General features: G+C 36.4%; 1 protein-coding gene across 6 annotated transcripts in view; it reads right to left on the reverse strand.

Annotated features, from left to right (window-relative positions):
* Positions 1-7,468, reverse strand: part of HS3ST5 (heparan sulfate-glucosamine 3-sulfotransferase 5) — a 291,616-nt gene that overhangs the window by 65,363 nt on the left and 218,785 nt on the right. The window lies entirely within an intron of this gene.

The raw sequence follows: 7,468 nt of genomic DNA on the forward strand, positions 1-7,468 counted from the left end.
GCCAGACTTTCTTGTCTTGAAGGCACATATATCTTTAGGTACTGCTGAGGGTCTAAGGAGGCAAGTACACACTTCTTGCTGACTTAGCCATTCCATACGTCAAAAGAAGTAGGCACAATTTTCAGTGGAAAAAAATGACATGGAGAAAGAAGTTGACTGACAGGGAGGACATGCAGAAAAGAAACAGGGAGCAAATCTGTTTTTGTCTTAAGAATCAGATGCTCTTTCTAGTAGACTACAGATTCTCAGTTGATTTCCTAAGGATGGAAGTTACCTGTGTTAAAAACAATCTGTACATAAATAATAAAGCAATTGTATGGATTATTATCATTATTTACCATCCTCTTGACTACTGGTTCCCATCTTTCTATTCAAGAATGTATGGTGAATAAAGTAAGCGAACTTGAAATTTTAAAATGTGGAAGTAAACATGAGCTCCCATAAGTGGGACAGAATGCATGACCAGAACAAACTGGTTCAAATATATGTCTTAGGGGAATTCCTGTTGTGCTTCAGTGTTAATGAGTCTGATTAGTATCCATGAGGATGCCGGTTTGATCCCTGGCCTTGCTCAGTGGGTTAAGTATCTGGTGTTGCTGTGAGCTGTGGTATAGGTTGCAGACATAGCTTGGATCTTGAGTTGTTTGGCTGTGGTGTAGGCCAGCAGCTGCAGCTCCAATTCGACCCCTAGCCTGGGAATTTCCATATTCAAAAAAGATATATGTCTTAGGTATCAACCTCTTTACCAGTTATTTCTAGTTCTTTTAGAGAGATGGTAGGAGGGTACTACCTCATTCCCTTTTAAGACAGGCATGGCATAGGGCTTACTTGGCCATTGAAATATGAGCAGAAATGACACATGTTGCTTCTAGGTGAAAGCTTTAAGAGTGAGTGTTACAGATCTTTTTCTTTTGGCCATAGTGTCTGTTGTTTGACTGTATTCCATGTGGTACCTAGTCGGTTTGCCTGGTACTAAACTGAAGCCAAATGGAACAGAGAAGCACCAATCCATGGTGAATATGTAACTCAAGAGAGAAAAAAAATTGTTTTAAGCCACTTAAATATTTAGCTTGTTTGTAACCAAAGCATAATATATGCTGTCCTAACCAATAGGGTTTATCTGTTCAAAAGGAACAGATACACTAGAGAGAATATACTAGAGGGAATAAGAGATTAGTAATGCATATGAAGAGGTACACACTGGATGGATGTCCACACATCTAAAAGGGAAAAACAGAATGCAAAGTTTCTGAGGGAAGACAAATGGAGGAGTAGAGAGGTGACGTTATCTGGATATATCAGCCAAATGCCTTCCTAACACAGATGGTAAAACTGGCATGGTGGTCACACTGCTACTAGGAGACTTTATCCATTTCATATATGTCAAAGGTTTTGTTCTGCAGACAGCCGAAATATAAACCCATGCGATGGTCAATTAATCTATGACAAAGGAGGCAAGAATATACAATGGAGAAAAGACAGTCTCTTCAACAAGCGGTGCTGGGAAAGCTAGACAGCTGCATGTAAAACAATGAGATTAGAACTTTCCCTCAGACCATATAAAATAATAAACTCAAAATGGTTTAAAGACCTAAATCTACGACATGAATCCATAAAAGTAGAAGAGAACATAGGTGGAACACTCTTTGACATAAACTGTAGCAATACTTTCTTGGACTAGTTTCCCAAGGCAAAAGAGATAAAAGGAAAAATAAACAAATGGGACCTAATTAACCTTAAAACTTTGCATGGCAAAGGACACCATCAACAAAACAAAAAGACAAGCTACATAGTGGGAGAAAGTATTGCCAAATGATGTGACCAACAATAGGGTAATATCCAAAATACAGTAACAGCATATACAACTCAATGTCAAAAAACCAAATGACCCAGTCAAAAAATAGGCAGAAGACTTGAATAGGCATTTTTCCAAAAGAAGATATACAAATGGCTAACAGACACATGAAAAAATGCTTAATATTGCTAATTATCAGAGAACTGCAAATCAAAACCAGTGAGATATCTGTCACCTCACATTTGTCAGAGCAGTTATCATCAAGAAGTCTATAAATAACACATTTTGGAGAGGGTATGGTGAAAAGGGAACCCTACTACACTGTTGGTGGGAAAGTAAATTGGCGCAGTCACTATGGAAAACAGTACGGAGGTTCCTTAAAAAACTAAAAATAGAACTACCATATGTTTCTGCAATTCTACTCTTGGGAATATATCTGGAAAAAATGAAAACATTAATTCAAAAAGATACATTAATCCTGGAGTTCCCATTGTGGCTCAGTGTAACGAACATGACTAGTGTCCATGAGTTTGTGGGTTCAATCCCTGGCCTTGCTTAGTGGGTTAAGTATTTAGTGTTGCCATGAACTGTGGTGTAGTTTGCAGACATGGCTCTGATCCCACATTGCTACGGCTGTGGTGTAGGCTGCAGCAGGTACAGCTCCTATTCAACCCCTAGCCTGGGAACGTCCATATGCCATAGGTACAGCCCTAAAAATCAAACCAGAAACCCCCCCAAAAAGATACACACATCCTGATGTTCATTAGAACTCTATCTATAATAGTCAAGACATGGAGGCAACCCAAGTGTCCATCAACAGATGACTGGATTAAGATGTGGTATATATAAATACAATGGAATATTACTCAGCCATAAAAATAATGAAATATTTCCATTTGCATCAATATGGGTGGACCTAGAGAATATTATGCTTAATGAAATAAAGTCAAAGACAAATACCATATGATATCACTCATGTGCAATCTAAAAAATAATATAAATGAATCTACATGCAAAACAGAAGCAGACTTCTTAGAAAACAAACTTATGGTTATTAAAGGGGAGAGGTAGGGGGCAGGGACAAATTAGGGATATGGGATTAATAGATACAAACTCCTATATATAAAATAGACACAAACAAGGATTTACTGAATACAGAAAATTATAACCAATGTCTTGTATAACCTACAATGGAATATAATCAGCAAGAAAACTGAATCACTATGTTGTATACCTGAAACTAAAATAATGTTGTAAATTAACTGTACTTAAATAGAAAATTTTTGTTCTGATAAAATGGCAGAATCTAACAAAGTCTTGACATCTGAAAATAAAGTGACCTTTCAAAAGTTAACATACTGATTTTTCAAAAGCTGGAGAGGCAGTGAGAAGAAATGCAAATTACAATTAACTTGGCTCAATAAGAAAGAATTGCTTAATGTTAAGGAAGGAATGGAAAACAGGGAAAACAAAGAGTAATGAAAATAGGAAACGCTGGACATAAAAATATATTCCAGCTTCTCAAAAAGAGAATACAAAAGACTTAGAGAAAAGATATTTATGATAACAAAATCATAACATTTAAAATGAATTGGGAATCTGGCATGTTCTAGTATATTTTATTCTAATAAGATCACAAATAATCCTGCGTAGACCCCTCAATCCTTGTAGGATCCTATATTGCTCCATTATTTATTTGACAAATGTTGATGGACCAAGTACCAGGAGAAAGGAATTGTGCTAAAATGTTGGGAGTCTAAACAGAATGCATTTCCTGCCCTCACGGAGCTTATAGTGAAGCAAACAGATAAAAAACAAAAAAGCTTCCTAGCTGGCATGTATTAAACACTTAGTGTTTGTTAGTGACAATAGTGACAGAGCTTTAACATAATTTTCCCCTAATTTTCATAACCCTACTGTGCAGGGGTGATTGTCTTTTTAAACAGGAGGCACTGAAGCTCAGGGAGATAAAATAATTTGGCTGTACATTCATACAATAAACAATGATTGATCAAACTGGGACTTAAATCAACTTTCTATGATTTCAATATCTGTATTCTTTCAACTGTATCTGGATGTCTTTCATTTATAACTCTAAAATTATGTGATACCTTTTTTTTTTTACATTTTTGAAATGTTCATTTTAGTATGTGTGAGTGTGCAGATGCTTTAAATGGGCAATGGATTCATCCCCCAGGAGGAAAAAAGCTATCTTTTTATGTGATTGCATTTTAGTCAATTTTTTTTCTTAGTTTCGACTGAAGATGATTTTAGAAACTGCTGGGACATTCATGATTTATAAGTTATATTTTGAGAATCTTTTTAGTAAGTCACATGTCAAATACTAAGGTGCTTTTCAGGGAAGAGTCTAGAAATCCAATTTAACACAGGAAAAGGGATACACTGAGCTAAAGTAGAAAAATCTTCTCTAAAAAGATACGCAAGGATCAAGCTGGTTTTATACATTTGTAACTGAAGGTAGAAATTTCTTCTTTTAAGAGCATTTAGTTCTTTTACTTTAGGACTTGAATTCCAAGAACTAAACAGGGAAGTTTCTCACTTAATTATTTATTGATTGATTGAGGAGTCCCTGTAATGTATGGCTATAACTGGAGAAAAATTTGGCATCCGAGATGACACCTCACCATTTACTACAAGCCAAACAGCTAAATTGATTTTAGCATTCTGGAAGAAAAACTGCACCTTTGGTCCTGAATTGCTTCCTTATGAGTGCTGAGCCAAATATTAATGTAGATTTGAAAGGAAACAAAAATTGTTCAAACTCTAATGTACCTCAGGCTTATAAATCGGAATTCAGTCACTTTAAATTAAGTTGGATTTCCTGAAGCAAAACTACTCTTATTATTTTTGTATTACTGCTGTGACCCACAGCTTATATACCATATAACTGTTCTAAGTTCTGCAGTGACAACAGAAATGGAAACCTCTATGCTGGAAGCTTCTGTGGTAATGCTTACCTGAGTGAACACAGACACATGCCAAAGCATCAGCCCACTTTGCTGATGCTCTGAATGAGACATCCATTCACCTTTCTGTGCATCAAGGAACATTTTACTGCTTTTTACCTCTTTCACATTTTTGTTGCTTTATTTAAAAAGTAAAAAATTCATTACAGAAAAATTAGGAATTCCAGGTAAGCAAGAAAAAAAGTAAGAAGAAGAAAAAAAAATGTAATCTAATTACTGAACAAAAACCTTTGACAACATTGTGGCTTGTATCTTTCTAAACCCTTTTCTTTGTAAATACATTAAATTTTCTTTTTATAAAAATGAAGTATAGGAGTTCCTGTAGTGGCTCAGTGGTAACAAACTTGACTAGTATCCATGAGGACTCGGGTTCGATGCCTGGACTCGCTCAGTGGGTTAAGGATCTGGCTTTGCTGTGAGCTGTGGTGTAGATCGAAAATGCAGCTTGGATTCTGTTGTTGCAGTGGCTATGGTGTAGGCCAGCAGCTGCAGCTCTGACTTGACTCCTAGGCTGAGAACTTCTATATGCCATGAGTGTGACCCTTAAAAAAAAAAAAAAAAAAAAAGGCAATACAGATTATTTATTACCTTATTTTTTCACTTAATAACATGTTACAAGAATGGTTATAAATCATTTTACATAGCTATGAGTATTAGTTCATGGTTTTCCTGTATTTTTTGAACCAACCACTGTACTTGAATATTTAGGTTATCTCCAATATTTAGTTATTACAGGACAATACCTAAAAAGATATTTGCCATGGTCTTTGGAAAGAAACTGAATGTTTATTTTTTTAAATGTTATTATTTATTGATTGATTCATGCATTTTTTTATTTTTAGGAAATGATAAAAATACAATTTTGAAGGTGGTGACTAAGACATTGGTATTAGATCTTAGTTCTGACAGCTTATCCTACCTTCTACCGACTGGAAGTCCTATTCCTGGGCCCAGGCTGGGGGCTAGAAGCCAGGGGTTGTTGCTTTCTCCATCCTTGATTCCCTTCTTAATAACTGTCCCTCAGCCAGTCCAGACACCAGCCCTTGTTCCTGGGGAAAAGCCCAGTTTGTGCAATGCTGAAAGGAAGGTGCATCTGGAACCCTTTGCTACTCTGCTTAGCCACCCTTGCTACTGACAGTTTCCAGAATGTCTGACCAGCCCTTAGAGTCATGCCTTGACTGTCTGGAGCCCTTGGAGTCACCTTGGCAGGATTAGTGCCACCCTCTGAGGCTGACCTTTGGGCTTGTGCATAAACATTGCACTGTTTCACAGAGACATTTCTCCATCCGTCGCATATTTTAGTGAGCCTCTACTTTTTGGAAAATTGTCTGACAGAGCTGTGAATAACACAATCTCCATAAGTGGGTCTATGGTTCACAAGTCCTGGAGAATTCAGAGGAAAGAGAGAGAGAAAGAATGAGAGGGAAAGCACGTATTTACTGTATCCAGTTGGAAAATGTCTGAAATTCCACAGGGTGGTAGATGATGTTTAGTGTGAAATGACTATGGGATTGGATATTTCTAATGGCTTTAGCTCAATGTGCTTTATTTCCATGGTTTTCCCTTTTAAACTCATGATAATCCTTGTTAACACAAGCTTGGAAGAAACTAAATCACTTAGGATATTTAAACTACACTTTCGTTAACATATGTTAACAGCTATAGTACCACCCATACAATCAGCTGGGTCTCCACCACCTCCACACTTTTCACCTTTAGAGGATTGTGTGTTGAACAGTCAAGAGTGGGGCACAGAAGCAGCAAAACAGAGATGATTCATGGGTCATAATATTGTTGTCATTTACATAAGACTGTAACATTTGATTCACTGAACTCTCAATCTGCTGATATCTAATTTTATAAATTGAGTCATTAAACAAGGGAAAACAACTATTCCCTATTTCACTGTCAAGTGGATATGTATGGCACTTTATTTTTGACAGTGCCCAGACTCATATTTGTAAAGTGAAAGAGATCTCGGAAATATTGTAGCCCACGACTTTCATCGTGGAGAAGAGAAAATTGAGCCAAGGGTAAATGGCTTGAGGTTCCTTCATTGCACAGTTTGAATAACCAAAAGCAATTAAACATTTCTCTAGAAAAAATGAACAGAACAAGGTCTATACAAAAGAGAATATTTTCTCAAAAAGTGTCAAGAAAAGGAATATAAAAATTAATTAATAGCTGTCTGATTTCAAATCCAAATTCTTTAGCCTAACATTCAAGGTCCATTTTTTTTTTTCTAACTAACACAGGCTCTCCTCTCCAGCTAAAGCAATTTTTGAGCACAATTAACATTTTACCTCTAGCACATTATACCATTTGGCATACTAAACCATGGCCTTGAACTTCTTCACACCTAGCTCAGAAATTCAGCCCCTATTTTCTCCAGAGAAATGGGTCTTTCCCTGGTTATGAATTCTTGCTTGCATGTAATTTGTAAAGAACACATTTACTTGCGAAAATACAAAATGTTTCTTTGGAAATTTAATAACTCTTTGCATTTGTTGATATTTGGTGTCTCCAAAATGGTTTTTTTTTTTTCTCCCCCTAAAATTTTACAACCCTGTGAACTTGCTAGGATGCACAGGGAGAATTTGTCACTGCACTCTGGATTTCTTTTTTCAAGCATTATCTAAGAATACCAGCTGCCTCCCTTCTTATCTTTACCACCATACCCACTCTC

Source organism: Sus scrofa, chromosome 1 (assembly GCF_054392235.1).
Source record: "Sus scrofa isolate SSC_HxYL_T2T_F1_AM1 chromosome 1, Sscrofa_HxYL_maternal_Yorkshire_Landrace_v2.0, whole genome shotgun sequence".
NCBI lineage: Eukaryota > Metazoa > Chordata > Mammalia > Artiodactyla > Suidae > Sus > Sus scrofa.